The 22,378-nt window shown below is 60.7% G+C and overlaps 1 long non-coding RNA gene across 1 annotated transcript; it reads right to left on the bottom strand.

The window, feature by feature from the left end:
* Positions 1–15,203: 15,203 nt before the first annotated feature.
* LOC122221448 lies at positions 15,204–16,804 on the bottom strand. The gene is made up of 2 exons (XR_006203230.1): positions 16,645–16,804; positions 15,204–16,318 (listed from the first exon to the last, which is right to left on the bottom strand). It is a non-coding gene; the product is annotated as an uncharacterized LOC122221448 (long non-coding RNA).
* Positions 16,805–22,378: the final 5,574 nt, after the last annotated feature.

Below are 22,378 nucleotides of genomic sequence, written 5' to 3'. Positions count from 1 at the left end.
TGTCCCCTCCCCCTGCAGTCTCCTGTTGCCTTTTACTCATGACCTTGGTTCACCATGGTCCCGGGAGGGAGGAGAGATTGTGTTCTAGTGGCTGAGATTGCGAGTTGCCCCCCAACATCCATTCTCCTTCCTTCTGGAAGTAAAAGAAACCCTGAATCCGAGCTGGGCATACAGCTGCCCATTCAAGTTCTCAGCCCCCCTGCAGCTGCATGTAGCTATTGGCCAGATCCTTGCCAATGACATGTGAGACGTGACCTGTGGAGCTGCTGGGTCCTGTCTCAAGAGAAAAGAGAGGTGGCTTCTCCTTCCTCCTTCTCCCTGTACCTACTGCTGGATGTCAGCCACGATGGCAGGAGCCGCAGCAGCCACACTGACTATGGGATAGAAGCGGGACCACAGAGCGACAAGGTAGAAAGAACCTGGGTCACCAGCACATTGGCTGGCACTGCTGATGCTCAGACTGTGTCGTGAGCGAGGGAAAAACCCTGCTATCTTGTTTAACCCAGTGTTTGGGGGCGGGGGTGGCATTTGTTAAAGCAGCCAAAATGTATCCTAATTAGTACCGATCCAGAGAGAGAGCGGTCGGTTAACAGTTTGCAGAATGACTAAGTGATTACTAGCCAGAGGTCAGCGAGCCATAGCCCGGGGACTGTGTTTCTTGGAGCATGCGGTGCTCTGAGGTCACGGAAGGGCGTGTCCATGGACTTGAGCTGCCACGCTGGAGTTGTGGCTCCCTGGGCAAGCTCTGTAAGGGGTCGGTGGCTCAGATGCCTCTTCTGTGACATGTGGGTGACAGTCCACCTCCACAAGGCTCAGATGAGATGATGCACTTCAAGGGCCTTATTTTGAGGGTGCTCATAGAGCTGAAGCGTCTTCTTGTCTGCCCCCCCTCCCCCTTCCTATTCTAGGGGCCTTCCCTTCCTCCTCTCTCCTCCCCCTGCATGGCCCTGCCTTTCCCTGGGGCAGGGGGACCTGGTGGGTTTAATGAGCCCCTGCCCCCTCCCCAAATACGCTCAGCTTCCAACAGTGACCACCATTTCCCCCAGGACTTTTCCTGCACTTGAATTAACAATCTCGGAATCTTTGGAAACGTCTGCAGAACTGTAGCCCATGTGCCCCTCTAGCCCCATCTGCCCCGTAGGAAGCAGTCCTGACTTGACCTTCGGAGGAGGCCCGCCCTCCTGGGAGCCCTCTGCCCACGCCGGGCTACCCTGCACCCCACAGGCCATACCTCGTCCCTCAGGGACCTCCAGGTGGGAACAAGGGGTCCCGGCAGCTCTGGCGGGCCCTGCCCCCACCTGTGGAGCCCTGGACTCCAAGCCCCGCCCTCCCCCAGCCTGGGAGGGGAGTGCTGAGCTCTGGGGGTCCCCCCAGGGGTGGTGCTGAGGGAGGGGGTGCTGCGAAAGTGGCTGTGGGGTCTCACTCCCCACCTCAAGCTGGGCAGCCCTGCTCTCCCAGCTTTAGGAACAAGGTGTCCTTTGGACATGACACAGAGGGTTTCGTGGCTGCACAAAACCGGCTGGGGTAGATGGTGCAGTTCGCAGTCCCCCCCTTTTAAACGTTTTTAATTCTGGTAAGATATAACACGAAAGTTACCCTCTTCACCATTAAAATTTTTTTTTAATGTTTATTTATTTTGAGAGAGAGAGAGCAAGCAGGGGAGGGGAAGAGAGAGGAGAGAGAGAATCCCAAGCAGGCTCCGCACTGTCAGCGCGGAGCCTGATGTGGGGCTCGAACTCACAAACCACAAGATCACCACCTGAGCCGAAGCCTAGAGTCGGGCGCTTAACCAGCTGAGCCCCCCAGGCACCCCCAACTTCACCATTTTTCAGTAAATTCACACCGTCCTGCACCCATCACCACCATCCATCTCCAGAACGGTTTTCATCTCCCCCCACCCGAAACTCTGTGCCCGCGAAACACTAAGCCTCACCCCCTCCCCCAGCCCCTGCCCCCCACTCACCTTCCACTCTCTGTGTCTATGAATCTGAAGACCCTACGTACCTGGGGCAAGTGGGATCATACAGTGTTTGTCCTTCCGTGACTGGCTTACGTCACTCACGGACCTCAGGGTGCATGCATGTTGCAGCGGGGGTCAGCCCCCTTCACGCTCGCGGGTGAGCGATGCTCCGTGCACGGACAGACTGCGTTTTCTCTCCTCTCTAGGCTCCTCTGATTGCCCTGCAGGGCTGTGTCCTCCTGTGGGGAGGCCGATGCCCGTCCCCATCCCTAGGGCCCTCAGCCTCTGGGCTCCCCGCGGCTGCAGGCAGGATTCCTGGCACGCCTTCTCTCCAGTGCCCATATCCGCTTGCTTCCGCAGCCACCTGCTCAGGAAGGTGCAGGGCAGACCACCCAAGGAGGGGTCGCAAGCGGGGGTCAGCACTCAGCTATCTGTCCTTAGGGGACGCATGGCGGGATTAGGGACGATGGGGCTGCCAGGGGGAAATGTACCCTGGTGGGGGTGACAGCCCTGGGGGGTGGCCCAGGAGGGGCAGGGGACACCTGTTGATTGTACATTTCTGAAATCCCATCCTTTTCTGGGGCCTCAGATCAGGGCAGAACCGCCAGTTAAGGTGTCTCCCCTCATCTTGACCCTGGCTGGGTGTGTAGCCAGAACTTGGGTCTTGAGTGGTAGAACCAAAGCGCAGGGGACGGTCACTACCAAGCCCACCGGGAGTGGCCCTCCAGGGGCTGTGCTTTCATTCTTGAGGCTCAGCGCTTTTGGAAACGCCAGGCCTGTCCTTTTCAAGGTCTGGAGGCCACGGACTACTCCTTTACCTTCCAACAAATTCCTCATTTGCTTAGAGAATCCTGGAGATCTAGAAGGCTCCATTGAGGGACACTGGGAGGAGATCTAGGTGGGGGAAGAGTCGCTGGCCACATCCTGGAAGAAGCAGGTCGGGCAGAAGGGATAGCAGGAGTGAAGGCCACAGGAGCAGGGGGCTCAGGGCATTGGGGGAGGGGAGAGGCTCCTTCAAGCCTGGAAGGAAGGCAGGCCTTGGGGGACTCGGGGATATTGATTTCCTATTGCTGCCATAACAGCAAATTACCACAAGTGTAGTGGCTTGAAACAACACAAATTTATCAGCTCTGGAGGTCAGAAGTCCACACAGATGGAAGCTTCAGGGGAGAATCTGTTTCCTTGCCTTTTCTAGCTTCTAGAGGCTTCACGACCCCTTCTACATTTAAAGGCCCCTCATGATGACCCTGGACCCATGCAGATAATCCACGAACGTCTCCCTAAATTAATCACCTCTGCAAAATCCCTTCTGCCGGGGAGAGAACGTGTCCACGGGTTCCAGAAGACAGACCAACTTTGGGGGCCGGTATTCTCCCAACCACAGGGTCTAGCCTTGTCCGGAGGGCGATGGGGAGCCGCTGAAGGTGTTAAAACAGAGGAAGGGGCCCTGGTCAGATGTGGGTTTGAGCAGCATCCCTCGTGGCAGCTCATGGGATCCGACGGCTTTTGCAGATGTCCCTCCGTGGTGGGTAGGGGTCCACCCCCTTCACAGCTGAAACCCCAGCCCCCTTGCAGCGCCTGGCACATGCCAGGGGCTCGATAAATGCACACAGAACGAAGCCACCGCATGGATTCGGGGAGAGGGGACTGGAGTGGGGAGGGGTGGGGAGTGGCGAGGGGCAGGAGGGGGAAGGGCTGCCAGGGAGGAGGCAGGGGCGGGGCATGAGGTTGTGCTGAGACTCAGGAATGCTCTGCAACGGAGCAGAGGAATGGAAAGGTGTCCCACACGCTTCCCCGATTTCTGCCCACCCCCCACCCCCGACCCCCCAACCCCTGCCAGATGCATCACACTGAAAAAAACATCACGATTAGCGCGCCAGCCCTGCTCAGCACGCCCCCCCAGTCCTTACCTGCCCCAGCGCTGGTCTCCAGCTAAGCCCTAAGCCAAGGGAGGCCTCTGATTGGGTGAGGGTGGGCACCTGACCCGAGGGCTGGGCAGCCATAGGTTGGATCTGTGCCCGGGGGGCTGGCCCTCAGCGCTCTGTCCAATAGGGCATCGGACGGAGCTAAGCCAATCAGACAGCTCTAGAAGATCGGGAGCAGGGACAGGTGTGTCCGCAGTGGGAAGGTTGCGTGTGGAGCGGAGCCCAGAGGCGGTGAGCGCTGGAGCCCAGGGCAGCACGGTGCCCTCACAGGACTGCTGGTTTGTGCCCTCTGTACGTGGGGCGCCTGCGGCCCAGCCTCCCTGGGCCAGGAGTTTCCCAACACAAAGCGTCTCCTGAGATTCCTTTCCCCCCTCTTCCCCATTTCTCCTCCAGGAAAACCGAGGCTCCTCCTTGCCTGCGCTGTAGCGTGGTCTAAAGCACGAGGCTCTGGTCCCAGTGCTGTGAGCCCCTGGGAGCGGGGCCTGGCCCCACACTGCCGTGAGAACTGTCGGCGATCCAGGGTCCTCGGAGAGGATTGGGGGGCAGGGATGGGCGGGAGGCCCCCCAGAGGCCCCACCAGGGGTCTGCTTGAATCCGTTGGCCGCGGGAGGTCCAGCTGGCATCCGGAAGCCTTGCCCGGCAATTTTCCTAGAGTCAGTAGTAGAGAGCGTGGACAGGACAGGCCTGGGTGGGGCGGTGGGGTGCCACGAGGAGAGCTGGGGCCCAGGCTTGGCAAGGAAGTGTCCTCCCTTCATACCCAGCTGTGGAGTTTGCCCCCGGACGGACCGGCTTGTGGCCCCACAGGCCCTGGCGGCTGAGGAGGCAGAGACATTGAGATCTTCTCTTCCCACTCAGGCGATAATGTAGCACCTTTGTCCCGGCCTCACCCTGGGGCCCCTCCCCCCTCACTCCGTCCTTCCTCGGTCTCCCAGTGCTGGCACTCACTGCCCCGAGCCTCCCAGTCCTGCCCCTGCCCTACCCCCTCTAGGAGCGGAGAGCCCAGTGCCACCCTGGCCTCCTTCTCCTGACCCTGTCCTCTGGTGGCTGCTTCTCTGCCCGCAGAGGTCACAGGTCAACAGAGCCCCTCCTTTGTTTATTAGCGACATCCGGGGAGACTTCTCTTCTGCCAGGTGGGGGCTGGGTCCTGGGACACACAGATAACACAGGCTTTACCCTCGGGGGACCCCTGCCTCTGCAGCACAGTTCCCCACCATGAGGAACTGCTTCGGTGGGGCCACAGGGAGGGGGTGGGCCAGGCTGCTGGGCTCCGGAGCCTCTGCCCCAGTCTTGCTCATCCAGACCGCTGCGCTCTGAGGTGTTTTACTCATTGTACCTCAAGGGAGCAGTGTGGGCAAGCGCAAGGCCCCTGGAGCCTTGAGGTAGGAACCAATTTAGTCCCCGCCCCAGGGCCTTGGCACCTGCTATTCTCTCTACCTTGGACAACTTTCCTTAGCTGCGTGGCTCCTCGCGTGAGTGAGGATGCAGGGTTGGCTGCCATGAAAAGATACAAGATAACAGTAGCTGAGACATAGGAGGAGTTACTCCTTCGTCAAGAAATAGGAGTCCGCAGAATCTCACAACGTGATTTAGGTCATATCCTTGTACCATCGGTTTTATCATTTGCTTAATGTTTTTATTGAAATCAACTTTTAAAGCTTTAATGCTTATGATCTAAGCAATAGGCTCTGGAACTGAGGGTTTGATATGCTAGTTGTGTACTTATTTTCCCAATACATTTGGACCCAAATAACTGTGGAAATAGAAGCATTTTGGGGGATACTCTTTAAAATCACTTGTTAGCTCCCTTTGAGAAACTCTGAACCACCTATTTGGAGAAACTGAGGCTCTGTGAGGGCAAGTGATGTGCTGAGCTTCTGAGAGTCAGCTGACAGTGTCCAGGCCACCTGCTCTCCAGGTAGCTGTGTCACTGCCTCTGGGGATGAGCATTTCAGGGGCGGAGTGAATTGCTGCGAAATGCATCCGATACCCCTGTTCTCCTGCCTCGAGCCTGCACCGGCCAGTCCGTCCCGCACCCTGAGGCTCTGTGGAGCCCGTTTGTGGCAACTGTGGCCTTGGGGTGCTGCTGGGTCTGGTGTTTGCAGCCGGCCGGGTCTGGACCCCCAACCGCTCTACTTCTGCCTTTGTCCCCAGCCTTGGGGCCCGGCAACCCACAAGGCCAGGCCTGGAGGAGGCGCTCAGGGGTGGAGGATTGGAAGGCCAGTGGAAGAAAAAGCATTTGGTGTGGCGACGCAGGCCACTCGACTAGGGTGTGTGAGGAAGGGAAGGCGAGATCCCACTGGGGGGTTGGGGAGGGCTTCCTGGAGGAGTCGGCCTTGCCCCACAATCTCCGTGTTATTTGCTGTGCTGGGCGCTTGAGCCGCATCACGTTATTTGTCCTTTATGGGGCCCTGTGGGGAGGGATGTTGGCATGTCTGGGTAACCGGGGAGGGCACTGCTCAGTGATGCTAAGGTCACGGGACAGCATGAAGGTCACAAAGCCAGCACGCGACCCTGCCTTGTCCCACACCACCTGTATCGGTTACCTGTGTCACAAAGTGCCCCCAGACTTAGTGGCTTAAAACGGTAGCCTTCATGATCTCAGTTTCTGTGGGTCAGGACTTGGGATGTCACTTAACTGGGTCTCCTGCTCAGGGTCTGTCCCGGGCTGCAGCTGAGGTATCGTTCAGGGTGGTGTCGGTCTCGAGATCCAGCTGGGGAAGGATCAACTTCCAAGTTCTGTCAGGTGGCAGTTGGCAGGGTTCATTGCCGGCAGAGGGCAGGGCCTGCCCTGGGTTCCTGGGCACATGGGCTCCTCCAACATGGCGGCTTCCTTGGAGCGAACCAGTCTACAGCGTCCATCGAGACTGGAGTCCCAGCCTTCCGTAGTCTGTTCGTGGGAACGCCAGCTCATCACTTGTTGGAAGTGAGTCCCAGGGTCCAGCTAGAATCAAGGGGAGGGGAATTCCACAGAGGGGAACACTGGGGTGGGGCCATCCTGGAAAGCCGCCCCCCCCACCCCATGGGGCAAACGGAAGTGGTTGTCCTGGCTCCTGCCCTTTAATGCTGGGCTGTGGCTGGGCTGCGACTTGGGGGGTGGGGAGGTGCGCTGTGAGGGGATGGTGACAGGCAGACAGTAGGAAAAGGCTCTGGGGAGCAGCTGCTAAGGGGTTCTGGAATCTCACAGCCCTGCAGCTGCCCGTCTCCTTGGAGGTGCCCCACCTCCGGGGCCCCAGCTGCCTCCTCCCTTGGCCCACCCTGACCACTTGGCCAGCCTTGCCCCTCCAAACCTATCTGGGGATGGGCTTGGTTGGGGGACCAGGAAGCCCCCCCCCCCCCCTCACCGCTCCCAAATGCTTCTTTTCAGGACAATGGGGAAGAATTATGAGGAACTGACCATTTGTTCTTCACATGTTTTGCAATTTTCCTGGAAATGTGAGGGATTCCAGAGGGACCCAGGGCTGCTGGGCTGACCTCTGCCTGGTCTGCTCCTGTGGCCTTTCCAGGAACTGACAGTTGGTGGCTGGCCGGGTCCCCAGAGTTGCCGGGCAGCTAAGGTTACGGAGTCGTTGGCAGGAGAGGAGGGGAGAGGTGGGGTGGGAAGGAGATGGGCAAGGTACCATCTGCCCAGTTCTGGGGGTGGATCCGCACAGGGTTTTCAGACCCGCTGGGCCTTCCTGGGGCTCCTGCACCCCCGGGGCCCCCCTTCCATCCAGGCTGCTCTGTTCTCCCGGTCACCGAGTGGCAGGCACACTGCACAAGGACAGGGCCCTCTCTGGGAGACGGGTGGCCTGGGAGGTGGCCCAGCACTGGCACAGAACCGACCTATTGCTGGGTGACCTTGGGAGACGTTAGCGTCTCTGGGCCTCTGCCCTCTGGTCTTTAAAAAAGGAACGGGGGTGCTCCTGGTGGGGCTCAGTCGGTTAAGCATCCGACTTCGGCTCAGGTCATGATCTTGGGGTTCGTGAGTTCGAGCCCCACGTCGGGCTCTGTGCTGACAGCTCAGCCTGGAGCCTGGTTCAGATTCTGGGTCTTCCCCCCTCTCTCTGCCCCTCCTCCACTCATGCTCTGTCTCTCTCTGTCTCTCAAAAATAAATGTTAAAAAAATAAAAAAAAAAAGGAATGGGAACATTTGTCTTGCACTGTCCACCCGGCAGATGCTCCCCTGCAGCCTATCTTCAGCGACCGTCACCCCTCGGGGGTCCGGCAGGGTTAAGTAAGATCACCAAGAGAGAATCTGTTGTACAGGATCCTGCTTGGAGTGAGCGTCCCCCTTCCCAACGGGAACACCACTGGGGCTGAGAAAGAAAAAGCAGGTCTGGAGCCCTTCCCCCTGCTCAGGTGGCCTGGACGGGGGCTGGGGCTGGGAGGCATGGGGAGGGGCTTAGGTGTCCCCAGGCCACCCCTTACCCGCTGGGGGGTGAGGGCTGGCTGTCCTCAGGGCTGGCTGGATCAGGCCCTGCGCCCGCATCTGCCCCTCTGCCCTCCCCTCTTCTGTCTACACTCTGCTTGATCATACCTGCCTGCTCAGTCCTCAGGCCCCTCCGGTCTGGCTCCCTCCCTGGAACCACCTTACGGGAGACCGTCTCCCCGGGACCCTGCGGGGCGCCTGTCTGCCTGGGACTCGTCGGCAGCCGCTGCCCCTGGTTGCTCCTTCTCTTCCTTTGGGCCGCGGGTTGCTGCCCCTTGTCCTTGCCCCCGTCCCCACTGTGCTGCTGCCCCTGGGTCCTGTCTGGGGCCCCCCATCTCATGTCCCCTCCTGGCAGAAAGGTGGACCTGACCCCCCACTGCCAGAGTCTCCCTGCACCCTGGATGGGGTCCCCGTCACTTCACTTAGTCCACCTGTGCCTTTAGGGTTGGGCCCTGCTCCTTGCTGGCCACCTCTCTGTGCCCTCATTTCCCTGCGGGCCTCTACCATAGCACTTAGTCATTCGACAAACCTTTGCTGAGCACCTAATACGTGCCAGGCCCTGTGCTGGGTGTTGAGGGGCACAGGGGTGAACAAGACTGCTCTTGGCACCTTGGACAGTGATTGTCTCTTTCTGGATGTGTCTGCCTATGGGCTGGGGCGCCCTGGACGCCCTCTGTACGCTCTGTACCCATTGCCTAGACGACCTCTGTACCCATTGCCCGCAAGAGGGGGTAGGGCGTCCTTGTTGAATGACTGACCGAGAGATAAATACCTGAGTTATAAGGGAGCTGAGGGGTCTTCAGATCTGGCTCCGAGCTGGGGTTTGAGCGGCCACTGTGTTCCTGACTCAAGGCGGGGTTGCACCCCCCTTGAGATAGGGCAGCCCTCCTCCTCTCTCTCCAGCTACAGGGGGTCCCCAGCCCCCTTCCCTGTGGGCCTGGGCCCCTCTGGGCCCCAGGGAGAAGGGGCTGCTTCCTCAGGGTCAGGGCTGAGTCCCTGCCACCCCAGGAAGGAGGTGCCCACACGACTGGTGCGTCAGCCCGGCCTGGCCGTGTGACCAAGAGTGCCGGGTGCCGGCCGCGGGGGCGGTGCGGGCACAGACGAGTAATTCTTTTGTGACATTATTGCCTGCTAAACTATGAGTTGAGCTGGTTGCTCCAAGCCCCTGAGGGGGTCAAAATCTGCCTCCCCAAACCTGCCACTTTGGCATATTGATTATTTTGAATTAAAGTTCCTTAAGACACAGCTGGGGCAGGAAGGATGCTCTGATCTCCTCCGTGTCCCTGAAAGCAGGAAATAAATCCCTCCCGCCCTGTGAAAGGAGCCCTCCCTGCACCAGGCGGCAGATCTCCTGTAACCAGAGATGGGGAACTGGGGGTCGAGCAGGCGGTACAGACAACCCTTGTTTCTTTTCACTATTTAGCTACCAAACCCCTTGGTTTGGTCAAGTCATCACAGATTTCTTATATCTTTTTCTAAAAGGTATAAAACCTGCTTCCTTTGGTCACTTCTTTGAGCCTCGTTTCTTTGGGGTTCCTGTGCACACGAAATTGTATTTGTTTTTTTCCTCCTGTTAGTCTGTTTTGTGTTAATTAATTATTAGACCAGCCAAAGAACCTGGAAGGGAGAAGTTTTCCTCCTCGAGGCCCTGCAGCCAGTTGGAGGGAAGGGGGCGGGGCAAGGCTGGACCACGTCCACTGGCTCGACAGGTACAGGATCTGCCCTTCTGTAGGGGGGCCCAGACCCCAGGCTGGAGTCAGAGCCTGAGTCCTGAGCCTGGGGACAGCCCCCCGACGGACGGCCCAGTGACCCTGCCCGGGGGAGCGGTTGCTGTGCTCCAGGCCGCGAGGGAGAGGTGAAGACACCATCCCCCCTCTGAGGGGTTCTCTGTTTAGTGGGGTGACAAATACATCCGTACTTCTGCAGTGACATGCAGTGTGTGCTCCGAGCATCGCAGAGGCTTGAAGGAGGGTGACACACAGGCTCTGGGATCGGAGGGGAAAGGTTGCCTGGGGAGCCAGGAAAAGACCTTGGAGAGGAGGGGCCTTGAGGGATGGATAGGAGTTTGCTGTGTGGGAAAGTGGAAGGAGGGTTTTCCAGGCAGAGGGAAGGGTACGGCGTAGGTAGGGAGTCGCAGTGTGATGGGTGTCGTTGGAGTGGAGAGCGGAGGGCACGAAGGCGGGCCTGGTCCTGCGCGCTCCGCCCTGGCCCCCACCCCCTCCCGGCCCAGGCAGGTGGAGATTCTGGAGCACTGTTCCCGGACAGGGTCTCTGCGGGGGGGGGGGGGGGGGGGTCGAGGGGCCAGATCCGGAGAGTAGGAAGGGCAGCAGCAGGGGGCGGGGCCGAGGAGGAGCTGTCGCCGAGGGTGACTCTGGGGTTTCTGATGTGGCTGATGGTGGGGCCGCTGTCAGGAGAGGGACTCGTGGAAAGGACCCCTGCGGGCCACGGGTTTGGCGCGTCCCTCCTTGGGGAGGGTGGCCTGTGCCGTGGCCTGTGCGAGGGCTGCCCACCTGGGCTCCGGGACCCCCGCGGGGGCTCCTGGGCTGTCCTCAGCCCCAGAGCTGCTGAGCGCCGGGGCCCTGGCCAAGCCCCGGTGGGTTTAGTCGCCATCGGGAGTCTGTGGCTCCTGCCTCGCCAACCAAACTCGGACCTTCTGGTGTTTACGATTGGCAGAGTGTAACTTCCTGTTTTTAAGAGAAAAGGATTAGAAACGCTTATTAAAAAGCTCTTTGAAGGCTTCAAAAGACTTCCTGAGCATCAAGTGACTCTTACAAAAGAGCCGTTTAATGGTTTAAGCAACAAGAATGGGAAACATACCGGCTGGACCTCCTTGAAAGCTCACCAATTCTCACCGAGCCAGGAGGGGCTTGGTGGCCACGTGCGGAGGGGACCGAGGGGACGTGGGCAGCGGGCGGACGGGGCTGTCGAAGGAGTGCCGGGGGCGGCCCCTGTGTGCGTCTGACCTCCCTCCCCAAGCTCTCTCCTGACTCCAGCACCTGAACCCCTCCGGGCCTCCTGGACGCCCCAAAGTGCCCCCACGCTGCTCCTGGGCTGACACCCCTTCCCGGCCCCAGCTGCTCTCTGCCGGCCTCAAACCTGGCTGCCCTGCGCCCTGTGTCCAGACTGTCCGCCTCCAGGTGGCCTAGCCTCCGCCTGTGAGTCCCTTCTGTATGTCCCTTGTCCCCAGACTCCAGGCCACGCTGTCGCTTGGCCGTGGCAGTGGCCTCCTCACTGACCTCTAGCCGCCCTCCCTGCTGTCGGTTCATTCCCTGCCTTCTCCTGCTGCCTTGGGGTCCCCGTGCAGGACACAGAAGAGACACGGACCCTGCCCTTCTCTTGCTGCCCCTGCACACGAGGTGCCCTCTGGTTTGGCCACTGAGAAGGTACGGAAGGGGCCGGTGCCTTTCCACCTCACCGGGCCCCGGGGCAGCCCTGGGAAGGAAGCCAGAGGCCCGACTGCATCCTCCGCCCAGGCTCCCCGGTGTTTTAGAAGTGACCCTGCCCGGGGAGCCGGAGGCCCCGAAACTCTGTCGCGTTCGGCCCCCCGGGGCCGGCCAGGTGCCCCTCACTCTGCTCTGGGGCCCGCTGACCTCACGTGTCCTCCCGGGATAACCCCCGGGTGCCACTATGTGCTCCTGGGTTTCGCTCCAAACAGGATACGTTGTTACTTAGGCAGCTATTAAACACTTCAGTGGCTCCCAGAAAATGCCAAGGAATTCTTGGAATAAAAATAACAATGAATAAAGTTGCCTGGAAATGAGGCTATGGGGCTGGATTTCATTATGCCCCATTTAGCAGAGAAAGTTTATTACAGTGGAGGCGAGGTGATGTTTCCATTTCCTTCAGTAAAAAAGATGTGTTTCACCCCCCCTTCCCCCCCCCCGCCCCCCGCCCAAGACCAGGGGTTGGGGGTGGCAGCGGGGCGGGGAGGGGTGCAGCCACAGAGTCATGAGCTTGGCCGAGCTGAGGTCATTCCCGCAGGGTCGCGTTCCCCGCGTAGGGCCGGGACCTAGTCCCCTGCGGGCCCCGCTAGAGCATCCTGACAAGGGGTGTCAGTGCGGACGACGCAGAGGTGGCGAGCGCTGTGACACCTCGGTCACCCCTTGCTAAGTGGAGCCTGGGATTCCACTGTTCCCCGTCTGCTGTCCCCTCTGTTTTCCCGTCCTGCCCGCCTGGCCCTGCTCATTCCCTCCCAGGTACAACTCACTCTCTGCATCCCTGCAGCCATGCCTGGGCCTCCTCCCGGGTCTCCCCTTCAGTCACCACCTAGGGTCTTTGTCACATATAATCAGACCCTGATGCTTCCCTGCTCAATACTCTTCTGTAGCTCCCTACTGCCCTCGGGACAAAGAGGGAGCTCCTTGCCCTGGCACGTGAGCCGTGTATTAGTTTCCCATGGCAGCTGTGATGCCTAATTTCTTGTCTTAAGTTTATTTCGAGAGAGAGAGAGAGAAAGCAAGCGGGGGAGGGGCAGAGAGCGAGGAAGAGAGACTCCTCAGCAGGCGCCTCACCGTCAGCGCAGAGCCTGACGCGAGGGTCAAACTCACGAACTGTGAAATCATGACCTGAGCCGAAGCCAAGTCAGAGGCTTAACCGACTGAGCCCCCCAGGTGCCCCTGTGTTGCCTAAGTTTATGTGTCGACTGAGCCTTGGGGTGCCCAGATGTTTGGTCAAACATCGTTTTGGGTGTTTCTGAGGGTGCCTGGATGAGATTAACGTTTAAACTGGTCGAGTGAGTAACGCAGAGTGCCCTCCCTGCTGAGGGTGGGCCTCATCCAGCCAGTCACAGGCCTGCGTAGAACAAAAGCCGGCCTCCCCCAGGTAGGAGAGAATTCTTCCTGCCTGCCTGCCTTTGAACTGGGACATTACCTTTTTCCTGCCTTTGGACTCAAACTGGCACATCAGTTTTTCCTGGGCCTTGACTCTATCGGCTGCTGGACGGGAGCTACACCCTCAGCTCGCCCGGGCCTCCGGCCTTTGGAGGACAGTGCTGTGGTCTGAATGTGTGTCCCCGAAATTCAAATGCTGAAACCTAACCCCCAAGGTGACGCTGTTAGGAGGTGGGGACTTTGGTGCCCTCAAAAGACATGCCTCAGAGAGCTCCCTCATCCCTTCTACCACGAGAGGACCCGGAAAGAAGTCCCCACCTGCCCGTGCCGGCTCTCTGCTCTCAGCTTTCCAGTCTCCAGAGCTGTGAGAAGGCCGTTCCTGTGTTTATGAGCCCCCGGCCTGTGCTGTTCTGTCACAGCAGCCCCAAAAGACTGCGGGGGCTGTAGCTAAACCGGCTCGCGCTCCCACTGCAGACCTCAGGGCTGGCCTGCCTCGAAGTCCCAGGCTTATCTCTCTCCCCGCCGGCTCCCGCTGGCCCCGCTTTTCCAAAAATCCCCAACCACACAGCTGTCGTACCCAGTCACCACGAACATGGCTTTAAGACAACCAAATGTCCTCTCTTACGCTTGTGGAGACCCGAGATCTGATCGCCTTGTGGTCGGCGCTCTGCTCCCCACGGAGGCTCCAGAGGGGGACCTGTCCCCCTACCTCGTGAAGTTTCTGGTGGCACCAGGACCTTGGCTTGAGGCCGCTTCTCTCCAGTCTCTGCCTCTGCCTTCACATCGGTTTCTCCTTCGTAAGTCTGACCTCCCTGTGCCCCCTTACAGGGACCCTTGTGATGGCACTGGGGCCCCACCCGAATGATCCAGGGTCAGCTCATCTCAAGACTGTTGACTGAATTTTGTCTGCAAGCACTTGGCCTATGGGAGGGAGCGCTCCCAGGTTCCAGGGATCAGTGCCCAGTTTCTAGGGGGCCACGATTCCTGTCCCCCAGGCTTTCCCAGCCCGGCCTCAGTGGGCCTCCCCGGGCCCTGCGCACTGGGGTTGGAACAGGTGAATGAACCAGGACCGGAGGTGCGTTCCATCTTCCGAGTGGCCTGCGTGCACCCCTCTGGCGTCTGTGTGAGGCGAGGAAAGCAGGGGCCTGTGCGGCCCGTTCACTCGGATGCCAGCACCAAGGGCCACGTCTCGGCAGCCCGTGGTTTTGCCGGAGGAGTTCACAGAAGACTTGAGCCTCCTCACCTTTTCTCTTCATTTCCCCAAACTTCCTGTGGTGTTACAACGTGCATGGGACTTAATAATCGGAAGAAAGTTAATTGTTCAAGTTCTCTACTGACCGCCGCCCTGGGGGAGCCAGGCCCTGCCTGTGACCAGCCTCTACTGACCCCCTACTGAATGTTGCCAGAAGCATCCCGGCTGGTTTAGCTCCTAAGGCCGGGCCGTGGTAGGACTTCACAAATTGTGCTCGGGCTTGGAGCATGTCTTAAAACCCCCGATGCCCGCCCCACTCCGGGGTCTCTGTTCTAGACTCGTCACCGGAACCCAGTGCTGAGACTGGGCGGGGTTGTGGGAGCTCGTTTGTGTCTGGGCCCTCGGCCACCCGTTGCCCACACCTTTTCTAGGGCAAAGCTTGGCTGCCCAGCACCAGCAGGGGCCTGGGTGGCTGAGAGCACGGGCTTTGGAATCAGAAAGCTGAGTTCAGATCCCAGTGCTTCCACTCTGCAGCTCTGTGGCCTTGGATGCATTATCGGGCCTCGGTTTCCCCAGCTGTAACAGGGGGATGCCAGTGGGGGTGCCCTCCGTGGTGAGGTTTGAATGGGTCATGCATGCAAAGCACGTAGCACAGCTCGGCATGTAAGCAGGACCCAATCAACGTTAGCTTCCGTTCTCTCTTAGCCTCTCCATGCCTCACCTATAAAATGGGTACGGCAGTGCCACTGTGGGGTGACTGGGTAATGGCGAGGCGCAAGTAGAGGGCTTAGAACAGGGTCTGGCCCGAGTGCCACAGGTGTGAGGGCGATTGTCGTAGACGGGGTGTTACTACTGTGGGAAACAGGGAGAAAGGAGGAGGAGTCTCTGGGAGGATGTGACGTTTCCTCTTTATTGTGCATGGATATGGTCGGGGTTCTTGGGCTGGGGCAGGGCGGGATCAGCCTGCCACTGAAGGTGGTTGTGGGACCGCTCGCTGTTCGTGGATCCCACCTGTGTTCTCCTGACCCTGGCGCTGGGGCCCCCTGTCCACCCAGAGAGCAGGCCTGGGTGCAGCAGGAAAGGGCACGTAGTCTCGAGCCGGCAGCAAGTGAGGAGGGCCGGGGAAGGAAGTTGGGCTGGGGGCGAGGGTTGGCCTTTCCCAGACTTAGGAAGGGGCTGAGGTCCTTGATTTTGACAACGAGCAAGTGGGGGGGGAGGGTGGATGGGTAAGTAGACAGGTGGATGGATAGCGGGACCGATCGGTCCTGGTCCGACGGTGGGCAGGTCGGTGGCTGGCTGGCTGGGTGAGTGCACTGTGTGGGGATGGTGGGTGGTGGTGAATCGACGGGAAGATGAATGTGTAGACGACCGGTTGCATCGTCAGGTGGCCAGAGGGACTAATGGTTGGGCCGCTGGCTGGATCCGTGGACGGGCTGAGAGATACATGAACAGGTTGGTCGATACAGTTGGATACGTCCCTGGAATGGACGCTTACGGGCTGGCTTTCCGGGTCAATGAGTGGATGGACCGAGGTATGTCGGGATGGGCGGGCAGGTGGAAGATGGTGGATGAACGGGTGGAGAGACGTCGGGAGGGGCCTCTTAGCTTCTCGCGTTGGCCGTGGAGTTGCTAGCCGTCAAGTAAGGGGGAATCCAAAAGGAATAGAGGCGTGCTGGCCGCAGGCGGCCCTTCCCAGGTCCCAGCATGACCTCTGGGCCTCTCTAGGCCATGGGGCCTGCTCTAGGACAATGGGGGGCCGGGGTCAGGGCAAGGACAAGCCCCGCTTTCATTCCCTGTTAGCCTGTAGAGCGGGGGCCCGTTTCCCGTGGGCGGTCAGTTGAGCACCTGGCCGTCTGGGTGAGTTCTGCCTGCCTTTCTTAAAACTCCTTGTTCGCTCTGTTCTGCGTGTCTGGTGGGCCTGGGAGTTCAGAGGTGGGGCTGGCTTCTGGGATCGATGGGAGGGGCTGCAGAAGTGCCTATCACTGGGATCAAGGGCAGGATCGCCTGGAGGAAGAGGGCACAGCTGCTGCCCCAGGCTGGCCCAGGAGCTTGGAAAACCCAGAGGGGCCCGAGCCAGGGTCTGGATGGGTAGGGGTGGGGGTGGGGGGCGGCGGCTGGAGAGCTGGCTCTGTTCCCTCCTGCTCTGGGAGTTGGGAGAGTGGCTCCCCTCCCCTGAACCTGGGCTGCTTACCCTGACCTTCACAGGCTGGGTGGGGAGGCCCTCCTGCCCCCCACAGGAGCCAGGGTGGGGTGGGAACCTCAGATGGGAAACGGAAGCTACTCTTCCCTGCCCCGAGCGAGGGCCTTCTGCGCTCACCCCCTGCTCTGACCTGGTTGACTCGGCGTGCGACTGCCCTGGCCATTCCTGGCGGGCACCTGGGGGCTTCTGGGGCAGATGGGGAGCCACAGTAAGACAGAGGGGGGGCTGGTGCGGGCTGAAATGAGGCTGCCAGACACGGGCTCCCGTCCAGGCTCTGCATGGAGACCAGGCTCCTGCTAATGAGCTCCCACCCACCCACACCCTCCCCTCCTCCCACACACAGGCTCACGTGCACGCTGCCGGTGCACCCCCGTATCGCCCGGTACCCCCAGATCCACCCTCTGCAGACAGCCCCCCCCCCAGCAGCCCACCCCCTGGGCCCCCGCAACTCCTACTCTGTATCCGCCCACGCTGCCTGGAGACACAGTCGCATTGTCTCCTCCCTGTAGGCACCTGTCACCCCTGTGGTCATAATTACCCACATGGTGAGCACATCCACTCGCTTCCACAAAAATGCGCCCCCACCCATACACCCTCCCCCCGTTTCCCAGCCCCCGTATGTGGACTGGGCAGAGCCGGGGCTGGGGGTTCCGTGGGCCTTGGTGGATCACCTGCCCCGACACCCACCTGTGCCACCCCCAACATGAGCACAACGGACCTACATTGGGAAGCACGAAATAGAGCTCGGAGAGGCACGTCTGAGTCCTGCAGGCTTTGGGGTGTGGCGCCCCATTTTTTGCCACGCGGGGTCTCGGTCTCCCCGTCTATAATAGGCTGCTGGTGTCCAGGGAGCCCAGGGGTCCCCGCCACACGGCCCTACATCCTCCTCTGGCCGAGGCTGACCTGGCTCTTCCTCTCCCACCCCAGGCCACCTGCTTGGGCCCCCCACCCCCGCCCTTCACCCTACTCCACCCCCAGCCCTTGCCTGCCTCTCCCACCGGGTTCCACGTCAGCGCCCACATCCCTGTGGGTGACCCATCACCACCTGGGTCCCTCATCCTTGCCCCCGTGGATCGGCAACCCCGCCCCCCCCCCCCCCCCCCCCGCCAGAGTCCTTCCCTGCCCTGCCGTGGTGCACACGGACTCCATCAATACCCAGCTGGCTCTGCCTCGGGGAGCTGTCTCCGAACTACTCCCCAGCCATGTTCCCCCTGCGTCCCCAGCGTCTGTGCAAGGGGCAGCCCCCCTTCCCACCTGCCTGGGCCCTCCCCAGCCTTGGGATCGGGCCCAGCTGCTCTTGCCCTCGACGTCCACCCTGTCAGTTACGTCGCCTTCTGCCCCTTCTACCGCATCCCCGCTCTCCTGGCCCCTCGCTCCCTGGCACCCCCTCCCTCGGCCGCGTCCTCAGCTCTCCTAAGGCCTTCCCTCTTCTGCATCCTGTCTCTCTTGCGTCCTGTCTGTCCGGCATCCTCTCTCTCCTGCACTGCAGGGTCCATGGCTCCGCTTGGGGCTCTTACTGAACAGAAGCAAACCTGCCTTAATGCTTGGCCTCCTCTAGCCTCTCTTCCAGCTCTTCCTCTTTGTTTGTTTTTTTAACGTTTTGTTTATTTTTGAGAGAGAGAGAGAGAGACAGAGCGTGAGTGGGGGAGGGGCAGAGAGAGGGGGAGACACAGAATCGGAAGCAGGCTCCGGCCTCCGAGCCGTCAGCACAGAGCCCGATGTGGGGCTCGAACCCACGAACCGTGAGATCGTGACCTGAGCCGAAGTCAGACGCTTGACCGACAGAGCCCCCCAGGCGTCCCCAGCTCCTCCTCTTTGTAGAGCCGTCCGTGGAAGAACGTGTGCATTGCCCTCAGATCCCCACTCAGGGTTCCGGGGCACAGCAGGCTGCCGATCCCTTTCTTCTCTGCGGCTGCCTCCTTAGGTAGGCTGTGCTCTTGGGCACGCTTTCTGCTTGCTGTGTGTCCCAGGGTGTGAATCTGGGCGGGCCACACGGAGGAGGCCCACTGGCTTCCCCCCGGGCTCGCCCCTGGAATGGACCACCAGGCAGTGGAGTGTAGGAGAGCCAGGCGGTGTATTGGGTTTTGGGTTTTCTCCCCGCGAGATGGCTGTGGGGGCCTGCGCCCCTGCACAAAGGCCCTCCTCACCCCCCTCTACCCTCCAGCTCCAGGCTCTAGTAACTGAGTCCCCCCCCCTTGCTCCTCTAGGGGCCACGCCTCACCCTTCCAGGGCCATCTTGCCCACAGCTAAGTTCAACAGATGCTGACCGTTGCTGTCCGCCCCCTGGACCCAGCTGCCCTTGGACACCTGTGCCGGGGCGTCTCCGGGAAACAGGCCCCCAAACACCTGCTGACCCGCTCGTCCCACCTCGGACGGAAGCACCATCCACCTGCAAACGAGGCGTCTCTGCGGCCACCACTTCCTCTGTTGCCAGCTCCCGCTGCCCGCTGCCCGCACCCCCGTTTCTGCCCCCATTGCCACAGTCCAGGCCCCTGCCCTCCCCCTTCTACAGTGGCTCCCCTCCCACCCCACCCCTCCCCTGCAGCTCCAGGCTGAAGCCACTCCCAGCTGCTTTCTCTTCTGGCCAAGTTCAAGGGTGGCTTTGACCCTGAGACCTTTCACATGCGGTTCCCCGCCCTCTTGGCTTGCTGGGTCCACTGCCTAGCGCCTCCACGTAGGGGACACATCCACAGCAGCAGCGTGACCGTTGTCCCTCAGGCGCCGCGCGGGTCCGGATGCAGGAGTGGGGGGACCGGGTGGTGCAGCCCGGACAGAGCGCTTGCCCCGTTGCTCGTGTTGGGACCAGGACTCTGGCGTGCGGTCTGGAAGGCCTGCCTGTGCCGTGATCGAGGAGGTCCCCCCTGTCATGCTGGAATTGGCCCTGGGGCTCCTGTCAGGGGACGTGGGTGCCCTCCTCCCTCCCCGACACCATCCAGCGAGGGAGGCCCGCAGGATGAGCCCAGGCCTTCCCCGGTCGGGCCTGGCTCACCCAGCCTGACCCCTGCCGGGCCGTCAGCTGTGGGACCACTCCAGGTCCTAGTAGGCTCCCCTGGTGGCCGCGTGTGCCCGCAGGGTGGGCGTGAACTGGAGTCTTGATTCTAGACGCTGCTCCAGAACGAAGGTGGCTGCTGTTCTCCAGCCCCTCCCCGCGGGGTAGCGGGTTGTTGTTTTCACGCCTTGCTCGAGAGAGCAGGCGACACGGAGGGACACCAGGGCACACGGGCGAGGGCTCAGGTCCAGATCTCTGGTGACCGTGGGGCCCGGGCTCTGCCCAGCAGCGCCCACCCTGAGCCTGTCGTGGGGGCCGCCCGTGGCCCGAGATAACCCCCCTCAGCCTCCCGGCAGGAGCGCCGCGGTGGGGGGAGCGGAGCTCGTTGGCTCGGCGATGTGGAGTGTTTGTCATGTTCTGCGATGTGGCTGTGGACGCCTGCCATCATTTATCATCATAATTAAGTGCGGTTTGGCAGGGGGATGGGTGGGGGAGCTGACAGTCCCACTCACCGCGCCTGTCAGCGGCGGTGAGCCCCAGCAGCCCAGGTGGAGAGGGCCGGGTGACGTCCCATCTGCCACCGTGGGCCGCCGACGCCTGGTCCGAGTGGACCCTGCGACCTGTCACCCCCTCTCCTGCCCACCCTTCCCGGCTGAGCTGAAGTCGCCCCTCTACTAGGAGGCCTGGGACTGGCTTGCAGCCCCAGGGCCGTCGGCTTCCCGCGGGTGACCTGGCCGGGCTGGATGCTGGCCGCTTCCCTCCTTGGGAACACGTGCCCAAGGAGGCACGAGCGCAGGAGCAGCTGGGTGCGGGGCTCTACCCCTGCCTCCTGGCTGGGCTGGCATCGCTGTGCGGGGCTCCAGCTGACGTCTGCGGGTGGTGGCTGGGAAGACGGACAAGGCGAGGCAGGGGAGGCAGCCTCAGGGACCCCGTGCCTGCCCAGCCTCTGCCCACCTCTCGGGGCTCCGTTCACACGTCAGACCCTCCTGAGCACCCAGGGCCCCCGCCTGCAAGGCCCCCTTCGTTGTTTTAATTAAATTTTGTTAATGTTTATTTATTTTTGACAGAGAGAGAGAGAGAGAGAGCGTGCGCATGAGCGGGGGAGGGGCAGAGAGAGAGGGAGACACAGAATCCGAAGCAGGTTCCAGGCTCCGAGCTGTCGGCGCAGAGCCCGATGTGGGGCTCGAACCCATGAGCTGTGAGATCATGACCTGAGCCGAAGTCAGACACTCAACCGACTGAGCCCCCCAGGCGCCCCTGCGAGGCCCCCTTCTTAAAGAGTGTCCTCCTTATTGCCATTTAATTGTATGTAGAACTGTCTTTCGAGTGTCTGTCTTTTCCAGCAGGGGGGTAGCTCCGGAGGGCATGGACGGTGCCCGCCCTGCACCGCGGCACAGGATGCCCGATGAACCAGCGAACGGATGAATGATGTGTGCTTTGTGAGGTGAGTGGGCGCCTTTGCTCGTGGCGGGCTCGCTTGCCTGGGCTCTGTCCCCGGCGCGGGGCCTGGAGGCAGGGCCCCAGCTTTACACACGCAGACAAATGCGACACGTACGTTTGCTGAGTGACTAAAGGACCGTGTGTAACCAGCAGAGGCACCGCAGGGAACCTGGCCTCAAATGGGAGGCAAAGTTGGAAGGGGGGCTTTTTGGAGGTGGTGGGCTCCGAGTCGGGACTCAAGGAGCTGTCACGAGACAAACTCAGAACTAGGGATCATCGCAGAGACCGCTGCCGGGCAAACCCTTCCGACCCTGACCGGGCCTGACCCCTGGCCCGGGTCAGGCCGGGTCAGGGAGCCGTCGTTCTGGAGGTGGAGGCCGTCAAGGACACAAGGCCTTCTGATGCTTCCTCATCAGCGGGGTCGGAGGCCTTCCTGCAGAAAGGCAAGAACTGTCAGATAGTAGCATGAGGCTCGCACCTTAGGGCTTGCTCCCGGGTCCACCTTCTCCTTAACCAGGGAGAGTAAAGAGTTTTATCTCACTTGTCAATTGTGGTCCAAATGGTTGCCTCGTGTCCTGTGTTGACAAGGTTTCTGATGTTCAATACGGACTCGGTGGGAAAGATCGATGGGTAATTGATGAGTGATGTCTGCCACGAGTGCAGAAATCGCAGGCTGGGGCACGTGTGCAGCGGATTTGGCCTTCCTGCTCTGGACGGTGCGTCACGGACCATCAGAAAGGAAAGGCTCTTGGACCTCATGGAAGTGGAGATTCGGGGAAGAGCAGGGCCTTTGCAAGCCAACGGCAGAACCAGGCTTGAGCCCCAGCCGGTCAGCAATTTCCCCAATCCATGCGGCCTCTCTTTCCTGCTGGCCGGGGGGCTGCCCCGGTCCGGAGATGGACCCGGAGGCTGGGTCACCGCGTGTGGGGGGTGGCGGATGGTTCAGGTTGCCTGAAGTGGGTGGGGCCGTGGAGGCAGCGGTGAAGGCTCTGGTGGGGGGTGATTCCTACCGACCCCCGCTTCTAGCTGTGTGAAATGCAGTCAATCAGGTTGTTTTAGGGTTGAGAGAGAACCTTCATTCTGCAAATATTTGTTGAGCATTTATTAAGGAGGTGGGTTTGGTGCTAGCGGGCAAAACGGACACAGTCCTGCCCCCACGTTGCTTACTGTTCTGCTGGGGAGACAAACTTTGCTCAAATAGCCGCCCTTGAAAAAGTAGAATCAAACACGTAGGTGGGCTCTGTAGGGACCACGTCAAGGTCTTGCCCCACAGTGAACATCAAAACATGGCGGCCACAGTGACTATGTTATTCCTGGGGGTGGTTGTGCAAAGCCAAAGTCTGGGCTGAGGACAAGGGTGCTGGGATGCACCTGCCTGGAGGGGTGCCTTCCTTTGTCCCATGGAAGCACCATGCAGGCTCTGTGGCCTGGCTTC

Source organism: Panthera leo, chromosome B3 (assembly GCF_018350215.1).
Source record: "Panthera leo isolate Ple1 chromosome B3, P.leo_Ple1_pat1.1, whole genome shotgun sequence".
Taxonomy (NCBI): Eukaryota; Metazoa; Chordata; class Mammalia; order Carnivora; family Felidae; genus Panthera; species Panthera leo.
The sequence above is the reverse complement of the archived record's forward strand: the minus strand, read 5'-3'. Positions and strand labels throughout refer to the sequence as shown.